The 17,860-nt window shown below is 36.1% G+C and overlaps 2 pseudogenes; both read right to left on the reverse strand.

Moving 5' to 3' along the window:
• Window positions 1-9,250: 9,250 nt before the first annotated feature.
• On the reverse strand, window positions 9,251-13,823 carry LOC134470303 (olfactory receptor 4C16-like; annotated as a pseudogene).
• Window positions 13,824-13,837: 14 nt separating this feature from the next.
• On the reverse strand, window positions 13,838-17,484 carry LOC100725550 (olfactory receptor 4C11-like; annotated as a pseudogene).
• Between the last annotated feature and the right edge of the window lie 376 nt (window positions 17,485-17,860).

Below are 17,860 nucleotides of genomic sequence, written 5' to 3' on the forward strand. Positions count from 1 at the left end.
GAAACAGCCCTGGGTTAGGCAGGAACACACAGTTCCAGTCAACTGAATTTGTGTTCCACCCAACACTGGATGTGACTGATTATAGAAGTTTGGGGCCATGAGTGCACCTTAGCAGTAGTTGGCTATGGCATTGTAGACTTTGGCCCTCTATGGAGACCTCTATGGAGATTCTGACCAAAGTGGTGAAATTCTTGATTCCAGACCACAGACCAGCATCTTTGGGTGAAATATTTTGGCTCATGCTCAAACCTGCTTGATTCTTACAGGAAAAGATGGCCCTTTTTACATCTTCCCCAATTGAAGCCAAACAATATGTTACCTTTGTATTTGAGACAAACCTAGATTTAGATCATCTTCTAGTGCTAAAGCAGAGAAAGCACACCAATCATGGGCATGTGATAAGTGTGTGCATAAGACATCATACAAGGCTGAAATAACAGGTATGCATATCAGCTTACATAAAATATCTAGTTGATTTTCAGGAAAGATAGACCTAAAAAGCTAGCTTACAAAGACTGGGAGGTATAAGAAATCCATAAATTCTCCAGTGATGCCACACACCAACAAACATCGAAAGCTTTCAAAAGACACAGCAACACATAAAAGTAGGACCTTAATCAATAGTAAAAATAAGCACCAGAAACTAATAATAAGTATAGGAAAACCCATGGATGATATCCTCAAACAGTATTTTAAGGAAGTTCAACAATATTCAAAATAACAAAAGAAGTGATTCCATACTCTGACAGCTGAGAACATTTAAAAGTCAAGCAGACATCAATCCCACTCACAATAGCCACAAAATTAAATGAATGTCTAGGAAATTCTGAACCAAAGGAGTGAAGGATGTTTACATTTATAACTATAAGTCACTGATGAAAGAAAAGGAAGGTGATGTGAGTAATGGAAAGGCATCTTGTGTACGTGGATAAGAACAACCACATCATTACAATTTTCCAAGACCCCAAAATAATCTACAGAGATAATGTGATCGCTATCAAATTTTCCATCATATTCTTTGTAGAACAAAGAAAAATTTCCTAAATGTGTATGTAACAAAAAGTATTCTATTTTTTATTCAACTAAGTTTATTTTTAAAATTTAGGTACACACAGTGATCACATTTATCATCGAGAATTTCTATCTATTTATGATATACCATGATTTTCTTTTTTTCTCGCATTTCCCTTCCCTCTCTTCAGCCCCTATTCCCTTCTTTCTATAAGCTTTGCTTCCACTTTATACATCTTTTCTCACTTTATTTTTCCTTTCCTTCCTTCCCCCTTCCTCCCTCCACAGTTTCCCTGTCCTTTTTGAACAAGTTCTTCCCATTTCACCATATCTCATGTACAATTTACACTTCAGTTTGGTATGTGCATTTGCAATATCTCACACCAGTGAAACAACATGATATTTTCACATCTGTATCTGATTTACTTCACTTAGAAAAATGATATCAAGTTTCATCAAATTAGCAGTAGATGTCTCAAGCTTATCCTTCTTGATGGTAGAGTTGTGCTCCATTATATTAAAAAAATCTTTTTAAAAAAATCTTGTCATTAGTTCATGGGAATTTGGGTTTTTCCAAGATTTATCTCTTACAAATTTGCAGCCATAAATATGGGTTCACATATCCCAATGTGGTATGATGTGTTTTAACTTTTCTGGCAAAATACCAAGAAAGCAAATAACTAGATCAAATGGAACCCTTAATCTTAGATTTTGAGGACGGTTCATACTGAATTCCAGAGTGCTTGAGCCACCAAAACTGAAGAAGGATTCCTTTTCCCCCACAAACCTTCCAGAAGTTGTTATTGGTTGATGATAGTCATTCTTTCTGGAGTGAGATGTAATCTCAGTGTCGTTTTACATTGTATTTCTCAAATGAACAAGGATGTTGAATGTTTTTTCGAATATACTGTTGAATAGCAATCCCTAAAATCCCTCATCCTGGAAAACGTTGGGGAAATGTGAGAGAGATGTGTCTTTGAAAGGAGGTACATTAGTCAGTATATAATATAAAGTAGCTTTTCCTCATTTTCAAAGTAAAGAATCATTAACCTATGAATTTTACTTGTATACAATTTTAATTCAAACTACAAAGAAGCAGTATGAATTTTCTTCAGTGAAGAAACCATTTTCAGAACTTCCCACTCAAAATAGAGAGGGTGAAACAATTTCTGATTTACAAATATAAGCTTAAATCTTATATATTTCAATATAATTTAAAAGAATTAATTATCCTGTCTTTGCCCTAATATTCCATTCCAAAATCCTATAAATTATTGTAGGTCATCCCATGCTGAACTTTAATGTCAGATAATTATATCTATAATTTTATATATAACTATTTATAAATATATAACATGTAACACATAACAATATATAATGATACATAATATAGAATATATATATGTGTATATATATATATATATATATATATATATATATATATAGTTATAACCTAAGCCCCCCAACTATTGTGCCGAAGCCGGTGGCCCATCACAAATTGTGTTAATTACATTAGATTGTATTAGATTGTACATTCTTCACAAAAATAGCTTCATTTATATCATAACAATACCTGTGACTTGGCCTTACTGTAAATGTGTGTTTTCCTTTTCCCTCTGAGTAAAAGATTGATATGTTAATCGATGCTCTCCTCTGTAAAGAATTGTAAAATCTTACCTAATTGATATGTTAACCATTGTTGCCCTCTACAAATAACAGTTGTAGTGCTAAAGTAAGGTAACTAAGGTTGTTAATTGCTGTTAGACTTCTCTATTCTTTGCTAAGAAAAACAAGATTTCTTCTTATCTAAACTAGCTAGTATGCAGGGAGACTTGCAATTGCCATTTCTGCTTTGTAGTGCTTCACACCCCCATCCCCTTCCTTACATTGTGTGACCAGCAGCTGTTTGTGGATTTACAAGATAAAAGACCTAACTTTTAGCTGTGAGATGTGCAGTCTCCAAATTGGCTCCTGGAGGCTGTGTCACCAGGCCTGAAAATAAAGCCTTTGCTTCTCAAATTTTAATTTCTTGCTTCCTTGAATTTCATACCGGGGTCCGAGTTATATATATATATATATATATATATATATATATATATATATTTCTCTTAGTTTTGGAATATATATTTCTCTTAGTTTTGGAATATATATATATATATATATATATATATATATATTTCTCTTAGTTTTGGAAAATGTATATTTCTCTTAGTTTTGGAAAACATGAATCTCAGTGGGCTAAAAATACCTTTCTCCAAAGCAAATCTACTGTTTGGGAAAATACCAATGAAGTTATTTTTTTGTACCTCCTAAGATAATTTTAAAAAGTATCCTTATTCTTAGTGATCTTGGAGAAAATATCATTAAACAGAATTGTTTTAACATCTTAATCATTGCAATATGTTATTTTTCCTTCACTCACTTAAATGATTGGTTTATCATATAGTATTAGAACTTTAAAATTAGGTAGGCTTTGGAAGTAAGGATATATGAATGCCTCCCAATGCAATTTTCCAAGATTTTGACAGCCTTTGTTGCTGTGTAGTTTTTGCAGGAAGCAGATATATAGATTAGTAGATGATAGATATTATCTATTGTCAATTTCATTATTGTGTCCATTTGTAGGACAAGAGACCAATATTTAGAAAGGAGAGAACATAGATCAAAAAACTTTTATTTAATATCCTCCAAAATGAAAATATTGCTCACAAATCAAGAAATACTTATTGAAATCTGTTATTAGCAAAGTAGTTTCAATATACAATGGAAGCATATTGAAGATTGTGAATGTATGTATTGGGAGTTTTATATGGAAATAATGTAGAATCTAAAGAATAAAAATAAATTGATACAGATTATCCCAAGTCACCTTGCTTTCTCCTTCCTTCCAGCAATGCCTTTCTAATTGTAGCCATTGCAACTGTCTGGTTACATAAAGAAGTCACTTCTGAGCAGTGCAAAGCTGAGTGGATGAGGAATCCCCACTGGTGCTACCCAAAGCTTTTCATTGTGGCTTTATGTTACATACTAATGTTAACTGCACAAGCATATATGTCCTTACATTTGTTTGCTTGTGTTCTGGAAAAATTCCCATTGTTGCATTATGATTCTCACCAATGCTTCATGCACTTGGGCACTCACTACAAGCTTTCAAATTAAATATCTGTTACTATGTATTTCTGAGATGAAAGTACAAGTTTCTCACCATAATACACTCATTATAAAACATATTCATATCATTAATTCACTGTGCTTTTCTATCTATCCATTTATGATATGGATGTAACCTAAACAAGAAAAAAAAACTGAGACTTGAAATACTACAGCACATTAACTCCACAACCTGAAGCAGATCACATGCTCTGAATAGGATCAGACTGCAGTACACGACAATGGAAGTCTAAGATCTATGCAAAGATCTTTTTAAAACTTTGTGTTGGTTTTGTATCTGTTTTGTGTTGTTTCTGTGGAATCCTTTGTCTTTCATAGTGAAAGAAGAGACTTTACACATCCTTCTAGTGCCAACTCAGAGTTTTACTGGATGTGTACATGACGTTTTATCCATTTTCCTTTCCGGAGGAATTACAGTTGAATCTGAAACCGAGATGAACTGTCATGGTCTAAGATGACACAAGATTAGATGCAAAGCTCATTGTCTAAGGACTGGTGTACTCACATCATTCTTTCAGATCTTGTCAACTAACTTTGGAATAACAAGATTTGTCAAAATCATAATAACCAGACAATGAGTATAACAGAGAGAGGGACAGAAAAGCACGGAAAGCAGAGTGTAGATGCTGTATGTAGGTGAAGCAGTGTCAGGTGGCCCCCTTTATTCCTTTTCATACTGCAGGGGCCACAGTGAGAAGCATCGCTGCCCCTGCATCAATGCACTCCTTGTTTCAGATTCCATTTTTGGGGAATCACTGTACTTACTTTATTTCATTGCAGAACACGGTCATTCCTTGCATGAAGGCTGCACTGCCATGCCATGTTGTTATGCCCCTAAATCTCATATTAATAAGAGATATAATTGTTGTACTCTAAGAAAAATAGCTTTGTTATATTTGTATTATAGCAAATTACCTGTAACATGGCCTTATTTTAATGTGTTTTCCTTTTCCCTCTGGGTGACCTAATTGATATGTTAATCAATGCTCTTCTCTGTAAAGAATTGCAAAACCTTACCTAATTGATGTTAACCATTGTTGTCCTCTACAAATAACAGATGTGGTGCTAAGACAAGCTAATAGGAGTTGTTAATTACTCCTAGGATTCCCCATTCTCTGCTGAGGAAAACAGGATTTCTTCTTATCTAAATTTGCTTGTATGCAGGGAGACTTGCTTGTTAACCCTTACCTGATCTTGCTCTCCCCAAGGAATGTAATCTCGCCATATTTTCTGTTCTGTAATGCACCGCTCTGCCTTCCCCCTTTCCCTACCCGGTGGTAGTCTGTCATAAAATGTGCTAATTGTGCTGTTCTTAAGAAATGCTTAACTTCAAAGAAATTACAAAAAATGTTGTGGCTTAACCCTAATGCACCAAAAGGGTTAAGTTCCAAATCCTTGTAAAAACTTAAAAAGTTTCAGCTTCTTGTAACTTTCAACCCCTTTTCACATGTTAGCACTAATGAGCTGTCCCAAAATAATTAACTTTCTACCTTCCTCTCCAAATGTTATTGCAGATGTGCTATTCTGAGATATGCTTATCTGCAGAATGGGAGTAACTTAAAAGGCACCAAAGGCTCCCGATGTTATCAGAACTAAGTGGCCAGGTTTACAGTTTCCAGATTTGGGTCAACAGTTTAACAGCTGCATGTTTCTTTTGCCCATCCCTTTCTCCAGCTTTTAAAATCCCCTTCTCCAGTCTCCAGGGTGCGCAGTCTCCAAATTGGCTCCTGGAGACTTATCGCCAGGCCTAGCCTAAATAAAGCCTTTGCTCCCCAAATTTAATTTCTTGCTTCCTTGGATTTTATTCTGGGGCCCAAGCTATCACAATAATATATATTCCTTGAGCCCCTTTCTTTATAATTCCTGCCATTTGCTCACAACTTGTGAAAAACTCCATTCCATATGGATCAGAGGTTACCATTAAATCCAAAGGCTTTACTTACACTTTGTGTATCTGGTGGACCAAAATGTCATAAAATTAATGTTTTCTGTGATTCACATTGCTTCAGAGTCTGCTTCCATTCATGGGGACAGGACAGTGGGAGGTGGCTGGAGGTGAATATTTGCATTCCTCTGGGACACAGGCTTCCATCACACCGACCAGGTTCCATTGCTTAACTGACTTTTCCCTGGCACACAGCTTACAGCACATGCTCTATGATATTTTATAATGGTTACTCCCTCTGCCAGAAGCACAGAGAATTTTCTCAAATCTTTACTTGAGAACTCCACAAGATAAAACAAACAAAGAAAAAATACTGGGGCCTAACAGTGACCAGAGGTTCAGGAAGTGAATCTCAGAGTTGTACACCTCAGGTTCCTCTAATCTGCCTGTCACAGTGTTGGCTTTTGTATCTCAGCTCCACTCGCTATGATACTTTCCACTGGGCAGATCCCGCCCTGGCAACCTGCCATTTTCTGTTTTAAAACTCTCCTATTTGGGGGGTTACATTTTGGCCTCTGATCTTATTTCTGTTATGAATCCAGGAAGAATCATTGATTTACAAGAACATTCATTTGTTTATAGCATAGTATCTTCCATCATGCTGTGTGTTCAATTGGAAACCAGGAAATATTTGACTTTAAAACTTTACTTGCCTTTTTGTTCTTTCATAGTAAACAGGATTTATAAAATGTCAATGTGATCAATTTATAAGTTAAATGTATTATACATTAAATATTCCATCAGAATATTTATTTTTTCACATTGACAACACTAAAACAACTTTTACATATGAAATGAGCATTTTAAAATATATCAGTGCATTTGCACAGTTCCTGTGTGAGTACTACTATCATTATATAATTTAATTTTATATTTACTTGGAAATTTAAGTCATTCATTAATGTTATCTCAGTTATTGAATTGTATGCAAGGAATTTAGGCAGCAAACATATATAGTCATATATTATAATGCTCTGCATTTCTTCCTGGCATTCTTAATTTTCACCTGGGGTCTTTTCAGCATGTTGCATTTTTTTGATCACACATCTCTGTTTTGATCATTTTGATGACTATTATTTTACTTATTTCTGATAAGTTATACTCACTTAATATAGGTTTCTGTATGGGCATTACTTCTCTTTTTTTCCTTAAATATGGTTTGATTTTGATAATAACCTGCATGGCTTCTGACTGAATACTATCATTTGCATCCCTGGTCCTTAGTGTATACTATCAACATGTGTCTCTTAGTAATTTTAAGATTATTTCATTTTTTGTCTACTTGGTCTACTATATAGCTATTCCTGCTATAGCAGGATATACTATAGCAACCATTTGTAATATCCTATTAACTTAATCTGAATCCCTGTATTGCTTTCACTGCCGTGTTTTGACTGATGTTATTCTAATCTGTTTTGTTCAATTGCTGTATTGTTTTGACTGATTTTAATCAAATCTGTTATGTTTGACAGTGTCAAGTCTGAGAGTATGGGCAAGTACTTTGAAGAAAATAATATTCATTATGATACTCATTCTGGTTTGACTATTACCCTCTTTTGAAGTCCTATAATGTCTCCAATTTCTAATTGATTTTGTTCCATACTGCTATGTTCAGTTTTAATACACCTGATGATATGGGCAATTCTATTGAAGATAAGAAGAGATATTATGGTAACCATTGCAGATCATCTTGAATTGTGGTTTTACATCATGTACTATGTCCATCCTTTTGTTTTGAATGACCCCATTTTTTTCTCATTTGGTTTTATTCTTTTCAAAATAAAAAGATTATTTTGCTCTATTTAACTTCCTGATTTTAAATATGTGCCTGTATATGACTTAATTTTATTTTTTTCATGGGTACCACCAATGTTTATAATTAAATGTGAAAATATTTCTCAAAATATATTTTCTGTACTTTGTACCTTTTCTATTTTCTTCTCCAAAACTCTACTTTTAAATAGCTTAGATCATGTGAAACAATCCCAGTATATCACTTAATGGGTCTCAGTTCATTTATAAAAGAAATATTTTTTATCTCTGTAATTGAAAGACATTTTATTTCTGTGTATCCTCCATTGATTAAGTTAACTGAAGCTAAAAAATATTCCTCTGGGTTGTTTTTTTATTTCTTGCAGTCTTGGGATTTTTTTGTTTAAATCTATTAAATATCAAACAATCAAACAATGGAAGCACAAACTGTTCTTTTTGATGAACAGAAATTAGCAGTATAGCTATCTATTTTACATATAATATATGTATATTCTTTTTACTTCTTTTTTTCTCCTTTCCCACATTGCAATCTTTCTTTCCTTTTTAGCAGTTTATTTCCTTCTCACTTTTGCAGTAGGTATTTTACAATTTGGATCTTATTTATTTTTCAGTGTTTAAAACTATGAAGATAATACTATAATTACACATGTAAGTCTCATTTCTTTCACTTATGAGTATGGTTTCAATTTGCATTCATTTACCTAAGAAAGCCTCAAGTTTATTCTTCTTTAGAGTTGAGTGGCACTCCCTTATACAAAAATATTACATATTTTTAATGCATTCTACAGTTGATAAGCATTTGGGTTGTTTCAAAGATTGATGCGTTACACTGTTCAGAAGCCTCCTGATTTCATTCCTTATTTTAATGTTACTATTTTAAAGTTCATTGAAACAATTGAAGCTACATGAGTGAATCAACATGACCAGGTAAAGGGAATGAAGCATCTCTTAAAGAAAACTATTTGGCAGAAAGTGAAACAGCTCTGTGGTGTGTGTATGTGTGTGTGTGTGTGTGTGTGTGTGTCGGGGGGGGTCTGTGTGTGATAATGCATGAACTTATAGAAGGACACTTAGAACAGAGCATAGGACCCCAGGAATCAACATAAAAATGGAGGAAAAAACCAGAAAAAGTCACCATTGGCAACATGTACATGATCGAGATGGACACAAGTGGTGAACAAGATTTAAAATAATGTTTTTTTCTAATAGTAGTTCTTTTTATGCATAAAATCAACAGAAATTAACAAGTATAGGTATTTATATTGTCTATTATCCTATAAAATCTAATACTCATAACTTTGGTATTGTTTCTTGACTTCTAGGAAAATCAAAAAATATGAAGAAAGATTGCTAATTTGTACTTTTTGGTATGTTACTTGAGATCAGCTTCTTGCTCCACAACGTGCTCATGGCTGTTTTCAATTCCGCATTCCTCAGTGTGTAAATCAAAGGGTTGAGTAAAGGTGTCACAATCGTATGACACACAGCTATCATCTTATCCATGAGAAAGGTGGTAGCAGGGCATGTGTAAATAAACACACATGGTACAAAAAAATGGGATGACCACAGTGATGTGGGAGATACAGGTGGAGAGAGCTTTTCTACTCCTTTAAGCACTGTGGTTCCTGAAAGAATTCAGGATGATTACATAGGAGAACATCAGCAGAAAAAATTTCTCTAAGCAAAGAGTCCCACTTTTGGACACTAGGAGCAGATTGACCACATAGGTGTCTGCACAGGCAAGTTCCAACAGGGGCTCTAAGTCGCATAAATAGTAGTCAGTCACACTGGGGCAACAGAAAGGCAAACTCAAGGACATGAAAATCTGAAATAAAGAATGCATGCAGGATCTGAGGCCACAGCCACTGACACTTTGCAGACCCTGCAGTTTATGATGGTCATATAGTGCAGGGGCTTACAGATGGCCATGTAGTGATCCACAGCCATGAGGATCAGAGTGAAGACTTCCAGGGTGCCACAGAAATGCAAGGAAAACACTTGAATAATGTAATAGTGGTTTGCTTCACAATACTGCACACAACCGTTCTAGGGATTATGGAAGTAGAGAAGCAAGTGTTAGATAATGATAAATAGAAAAGAAAGAATTACAGTGGACTCCCAAGTGTCCAAATGGTCTTGACAGTAATGATAGTTAGCAAGTTCCCCCATAAAGTGCTTGGATAAGAAATCAAAACAATGATGAAGACTATTTCCTTCCTAACAGAATCTTGTGGCACTCAGCAGAATGCACTCAGTTACATTAATTTTTAGATACTTAGTTCCATGAATGTGGAGAATGTACAAGTGCAAAGAGACTTATCTGCAAAAGATAACAGATTACATTCAATTGTGCTATGAGAATTTACAAAATTTTGTAAGCAAATAAATTTATGGCAAACTGAGATTACACAAAATTTAAAATAGCAGTGATATTACTCACTGGTTATATTCCATGTATAATTTCTTATAAGTCACCATCAATCATTAATTTTTAATTACCATGCTTAAATAGTAACTGCTTTATGAAAAACATGTCAGTATTGTGAGACACAGATAAAGTTACTAATGTGGTACTTTTCTATGAAAGTCTCCATAAGCAACCATTTTCAGTGTTACATGCCTATGATTAATTTACCCCTTGAATCAATGTAAAATTAAGAGATATGATTGAATCTTATTTTTTTCATTTTTAAAATTTAAAAACATACTGATGCCCTTGTTTTAATGCTATGTAATTTGGTATTCAGAATATATTTGATTATCTTTGAAATTCAATGAATATAAACCCAAAGTTCCATAACACCCAAAATTGCATAAAATGTTTATACATGTTGTAAGTTATGGATTTATTAAAATTTTATACATATTTATAATTAGAAAATATGCTCCACTTTGTGGATATCCCTCCTCAAATATGCAGTGTGAAAAGAGGGCCATAAAACATTTGTCTGACTCTTTAAATGATCTTATGCCACCTTCAAGCATATTTATGATCTGCAATATTGATGTATCATAAGGAACCAAAATGCTTGTTCTTTGATAATTTGTAACATTTAAAATATCCTCATCTTTATTTTTGTTTCTGTATTTTGTAAAAAGCAATCCATAGAGCACTCAGAATCCTAAAGATGCATTTCTAGGTTAAAGGTGGAGTCATGCTGTTTAACAGTGATGTGCTCTTAACTTAATAACTCTATTTTTCCAGGGATGATGTGTGATTGTTGCTAGACACAGGTAGGTGCAGATCATTATGGTGGTCACCAAAAGCACACATTTGACACACCAGAGAGCAGAGGTGAGAGGAATGTGTGGCTTAAAAGAGGCATGGCTGTCAGTAACTGAATTCAGTTTCACTTTATTGAAATATTAATCAATGCTCCCCTCTGTAAAGAACTGTAAATCCCTGGGAACCTAACCTAATTGATAGTTAACCATTGCTTCCTTCTGCAAAGAATAGATGTTATCTAAAATTGAGTGCTAAAATAAGTTGACAAAGGATTGTTAATTCCTGAGGGACTTCTCTTCCTCTGAAAAGGGAAACAAAGGTCTTCCTCATTCCTTAGCATTTGGGCTCAGAGCTGAGTTTGTTGTGCTTGGGGGCGGAGACTGGGACTGCTCTGGAGAAGAGCTCAGCATGCAGGGTGGGAGTGGAACATGGAGGGTGGGCAGAGCATGCAGGGCAGGAGGAGCGCCCAGGGTGGGGGAGGCCGTATACTCAGAGTGGTGGGCATTCTTGGAGCTGGGGTGCAGTGTGAGGACCCAGAGCAGCCCGTCGGTACCTCCCAACACTGTTTGGGAGCACCTCCCCCATTGGCGCTGGTGGGGGAGGGACTGAAGTGGGGATGCAAGGAGGGTGCTGAGAAAGCCTTGAAAGGCTATAAAGAAAGATGCTATTATCTCTTACATGTGGGGAGGGGGAGGGATCATGGAGCAGTGGGAAAGGACAGATTCTTAATACAATGCCCCAAAGACAAAGAGTTTTTGTAAACTTGTTATCGGTGTGATTAGCTATAAATAGGTGTGGTTTTGGGGGGACAGGAAGTGCTCCCCAAGATAAAATCTGGTGTGGGTCTGGCCTACAGAGTCACAGTCATGTGAGGCAATAGACCATGTCCTAACCAGATCAGATTGTCACCACTAACCTTTTAGACTGGATGGTATGGAAAACTAGTTTCAAAACTCATGATATTTGGCAGTCACCAAAAACACGAGTGGATTTCCTATAGATTACAGTAAGGCCTCAAGCTGTGAGAGTAAGTTTAGCAGCTCCGGAGTGCTGAGAAGGGAGGAATTAATCCAGTATGCAGTCTGGTCCTGAGCAGCAGTCTCTTGTCTGCCATTCCCAGTCAGGGAACCATATGATAGAATTTTTCCGGTGTGGAAGGGAAGCATGTGATAGGATTTTGGGCATGGCTGAAAAGATAGAAAATATGAAATTAAATGCCCTTTATTTTAAGAATGTGGGGAGAGACCCCCTGACCCTCTGGGGTCTGGCATTCTCTACAGGGTCTGGCATTCTCTCCGCCAGACATGTGGCGTAGGGGCATACATGTAGCTTAGGTTTGGGGTGGTGCCTAAGGGACATTAGTGATGCACAGGTAGCCCATTGACATTCATTTCACACCACAGGTATATTGCCTAGGTGCGGGAAAGATTGAGCCCCTTGGTTCTGCCTCCCAACTTCACCAGCTACAGTGTCCTGTCTGGGGCAAAACCTTTCACAAACTCCTGATAAAATGAAATGAACAGTTTTAATGCACGTGGGTAATCCCTCTACTCTAGTGTTGCAAGCGAGTTAGTTAAAAATATTATAGGCAGTGAGACAGGGCTAAGTCCTCAATGGAGACAGTGTAGATTCCTGGTAACTGGGTGGGGGAACTGATGCCTCCTGCTGTGGGTCAGGCCTCAAGACAAAAGACCATACAAATGCTACCATATCCTGAGAACTGATATCCTAAATAGTTCTCATCCCCCTAGGGAAGAGTCTCATTCCCCCTAGGAATGTCTGCTTTCCAAGCGACTGGCTTTCCCCTTTGTCCCTAATGTAATCAATTTTACCTGAACTATTGATCTTATTGGCTAACTATAGTTATGTCCCACCTCATGCCCATCTGCCTTGTGAGTTCCCAGTCTTCTCTCACCTTGAATCCATGGTTTTACTCTATAAAAGTTCCTGCAAAAGACAGAGTCCTGGGCAACCTGCTGGAGTCCATTTCTGTCTGTCTGTCAGACAAAAGCTTTCTTTCTCTCAATAAATATATTCTAGTCTTCACTTCCATTGTTCCTAAAATTCAGTCTTCAGTTTTAGAGAACACGAACTTGTGGACATAGTAGGTAGAGAGTTTCATTCCCCTATATCTCTAGGAGTGTCCCAGAAGCAGCTCAGTTCTTTATCAGAAACGTGTTATAGAATGAATTTAATTCAGAGGACTCATTTCATTTATGGATGATTGCAAGCTTCAAAATATGTGATTGTATGAGTGTTTTCCTTTTTGTTAAAACAGTATGTGGACAGAGTTTGACATGTGCTTCACAGAAAAGAGTATCAGAATTGAGCTTCTAATAAAGTAAAAAAAAATAGTTTTAGGAAAGTCACTGTTCTATGATCAGAAACTCAGGTTATTAGTTTATTACTTTATTAGTAATAAAAATAAATATAATTAAAGTACAAAAGGTTGGTGTGGACAAATAAGGGAAAAAAGAGAACCTGAGGAAGAAAGACTTAGTACACAACTGAGCTAATCTGTATCTATCACTGACACAAAGATCACGCTTTTTGAAATTAATAGTGTAGATAGATAGAGATACATAATATTTGCTAGTTTTTATGGTATATAAATTAGTATCTTATATCTGCAATATTTAGACATCATCACTTTACATATCTACCTTTAGTCAAATTGTAACTGAAAAAATTAGTCATGTTGGGCCAACTACTCACCTTTTGATTTCTGCTGTAATTTTGATATGCCATAACTTATGGCATTTTTCACCTCTGTGTTCCTCAGTGTGTAGAAGATTGGGTTGAGAAAGGGTGTTCCGATGGTGTAAAATACTGCCACCATCTTGTCCATGGGGAAAGTGGTTGGGGGACATGTATATATGAATATAGAAGGACCAAAGAATAAAATAGAAACAATGATATGAGAAGTGCAAGTGAAGAGAGCCTTCTTCTTCCCTTCTGCACTGTGGTTTCACATTGAATGCAGGATGACAAAGTATGAAGCCATCAGGTAAAGGAAACTGCTTGAGCAGGTGGCACCACTGTTGGACATCAGCAGCAGGTTGATCATGTGGGTGTCTGTCTTAGTTACTTTTTACTCATTGCTGAGACAAAATACCTGAAGCCCAAATTTGGGAAAGGAAAGGTTTATTTCTTACAGTTTTTGGAGGTTTCAGTCCACACTCAGTTGGCTCTAAGGCAGGCAGGCATGGCTGGGCCACAGTTCATGGTGGCAGCAAACAGCAAACAGGAACCAGCAAAGAGCAAGACACACCTTCTTCCTGCCATTACATCATGTCCTGGCTCCACCCCTATGTGGGTGGAGCACTGACACCATCAATCCAAGGACTATATGATGAACCATCCCAAATGAACAATGCAAACTCATGAGGCCTGGGGGACACAGACATAAACCATGACAGTGTCCATGCAGGTGAGCTTCAACAAGGGCTGCAAATCACAGCGGTAGTGGTCAATTGGATTGGGTCCACAGAAAGGCAAATGTAAAGCAAAGATGATCTGAGCTATAGAATGGACAAATGACCTTATCCAGGCAAGAACAATCAAGATGAGACACTTGTCTGTGCATTATGTTTGGGTAACGCAAGGGCTTTCAGATGGCCACATAGTGATCAACAGCCATGAGGATGAGGATGAAAAACTCCATGCAGCCAAATAAATGGAGTGCAAAGACTTGAGTCATGCACTCACTGTAGGAGATCACTTTCTTGGCAGAGAGGGCATCTACAGTCAGTCTAGGGGCAGTGAATGTTGAGAAGCATGAGTCATCAAAGGACAGATAGAAGACTAAGAAGTACATGGGGCTCCCTAGTGTCTGGCTGCACTTGATGGTCACAATAATGAGCAGATTCCCAACCACTGTTCCCATGTAGAAAATCAAGAAGATGAAGAATACCATTTTCTGCCTCAGAGGCTCCTGGGTCAATCCTAACAATACAAACTCAGTTACATTATTTCAACTGATTTTGGGAAATCACAGGTTGAACACCCTTAATCTGCCAACAAAAAAGACAAAATGTGAAGTGAATTCTAAATTTGGAGACAACCCATATTGTGCACCATGAAACCACTATTACTTCCCAGTGGGACATCACTCATCAATCTATGCTGCTTTTCTGAAAAGTAGGGAACTTAAAACTTTTATTCAACTCTGTTACCTATTGCACATTAAAATAATGAAATAAAATGATTAAAGAGAAAATACTTCTTCAAAAAAGTTAAGAATTTTTAAGGGATTTGGCATAAATAATAGATTTTTTCATCAATTTTAAGCAAAGACTTGTTTACATTAGTTAGAGGCTTTTGCATTATTTGAGTTCAGCAACTTCTCATACTAGAGAGAGACAAAGAGGCAGACACTGAGACACAGAGACCAAGACAGAGAGACAGGAGACAGAAACAGAGACACAGGCAGATAGAAACAGACAAAAATAAGAAATATAAAATTTTGACAATGAAAAAATAAGTAACACTCTAGCCAATCCAGTCAAGAATAAGACTGATTCTATGATCTTGCCTTTGTTTAATGTTTTATCAAAATGATTGCTCAAAAATTTCTAGTTCTTTTGAGTTCTAAATTTAGCTTCTATTATTAAATGCATTTTGCTTTTCATTGTGCTATGAAATCAAAAATAAAGTTCTTCCCATTATTACTAAGTTCTTCCACAATGACTTAGAAACAGCCACTAAAGCTAACATAGTGAAAAAAGGGGAGAAAAATTGACTAAAGTCAAAATACTCAGATATCAAACTTTCAGGTGAGCACTGGGATTCAGAAACTGACCTTGGGATTCTCCAGGCATCACTGATAATTCCAGAGGAATTCTAAATATAATATTTAGTATTCCACACCCTAAATTCAGGTAAGAGGGAGCAGGAATGAAATGGAATTAATATTATTTGCATTTATTAAATAGGATCTAAAGGTTCTTATTTAATTTATAATGTATTTATATTCCCAATATCATACTGAAAACAAAGTATATGTGCCAAAATCATGCAACACATGCGTGACATATATATCAGTCAGCAGCATAATTTCTGTTAAAAATCAGTTTCCCAGAGCAGTCTTAAACACAGGAGAATTGAAAATGGGCTGAGTTTTTTTTTAAAAAAATGTTCTAATTATAAAGTCTAAACTTGGATAAAGCTCAGTTTCATTAACAGTTAAATACATTCAAATTAAAATTCTCATTGATTATCTTTCGCACCATCAGAATAACTAAGCAATCTTTTGATAAATGTGTTTCAGCTCAGGACCTGACAAATGTGTTGCAAGCAGTCATTTCCACATCTGTTTGGTGGTCATTTAGGTGCTTGCAATTGATTAGAAAGTGATTCCAAAACCTGTAAAATAACAACTGCAATTGCAATGGGTCCAGAGACTGGGCTTCCTACTGACAGAGCCTTTCGGGCTCACAGGCACTGCACCTCACGGGTAGTGACACAGGCAGCAACTTCAGCATTGATCAGGTGAATGGAGGAGGCGGGAATGGCACTTTGTGCAAATATTAATCAATATGAAACAGATATATCTGTCTCCATTCCAGTGATGGCGAACCTTTAGAGACTAGTCCCCAAACTTCAGCCCAAAACCTACTTATTTATCTCAAACTGACAACAATACAATTAAACCTGAACATCAGGTGCTTGGCTGCTGAAGCCACAGGTCTCAATTCCAGAGAGAGATGGCACCACATGCTGGCTGTGCCATGTGTGCCAGAGATTTCCAACTGTGACTCCACATTGCCTCTAAAATAGTCAACTGTGTCTTCTTCTAAATAAAATGGAATCTATAGTGATTGACATTTATGTATGCTGGCTCTGAAATAAGTTGTCTCTAATGTGGTAAACTGAAGTTGTCTCTAACATGTTGTAAATGGTAATTCACAATTTCACTTATATCTCCTTAGGATGGAAACATTTTCATTAACAAAACATAAATAAAATACATTTAGAAGACTTTTCAAAAAGCATAATGTATTTAGTGACCAAGTGCAGAAACCATTGTCATTCGAGATGAAAGGAATAGTTTAAAACATTCACTTTGGCAGTATTTGAAAATGTGTTATAATGAATATGTGTTATGTACATGCACACATTCCTCATAATAAATGTGCTCATTATGTTTTACAAACACATACTAATAAAAAAAAAACCTTTAATGTGCAAACCTTACCCTGGGAGACTGTTGTTTACATTGAAATAATACTGAGTTCCACGACTTCCTTCTGCCAGAGGGCAGAAGCATTTTTAAGGCATTTTATGAAACTCGCTGCTCTTCAAATCCATCCTGAAGTGCCGTGCTGCTATTACCTACAGGTTGATTGCTTGATCGCATGTTCTTCAAATGTATGATTTGTGGAATCCCTTTAAAAAGTGAAATGAAAAATTATTTTGGAGCCAATAGATTGAGTAATAGAATGTATCTGTGTCTTATATCTAGATTTATAGATCGCTATAGGAATAACAGATAGACATGCTGACCAATTTATATAACATATGTTACAGATTGCATTATAGGTACACTAGCATGAAGCAACATTGCAGAATTAAGGGATTTTTCCAAAGATTCAAATCAATTATGTTCCGCACCATTCTATACTTAGTTACCATTGAGGAAAACAAAGATCTGCATCCCTCCATATCTATAGCCTATCACACTTTCATGAATCAGTTCTTGAATCTCACAAACAGGTATTATTTCTGTTTATGTC

This window comes from Cavia porcellus, unplaced genomic scaffold, assembly GCF_034190915.1.
Source record: "Cavia porcellus strain 051 isolate PalLab524CR breed Dunkin Hartley unplaced genomic scaffold, mCavPor4.1 scaffold_17, whole genome shotgun sequence".
NCBI classification, from domain to species: Eukaryota; Metazoa; Chordata; class Mammalia; order Rodentia; family Caviidae; genus Cavia; species Cavia porcellus.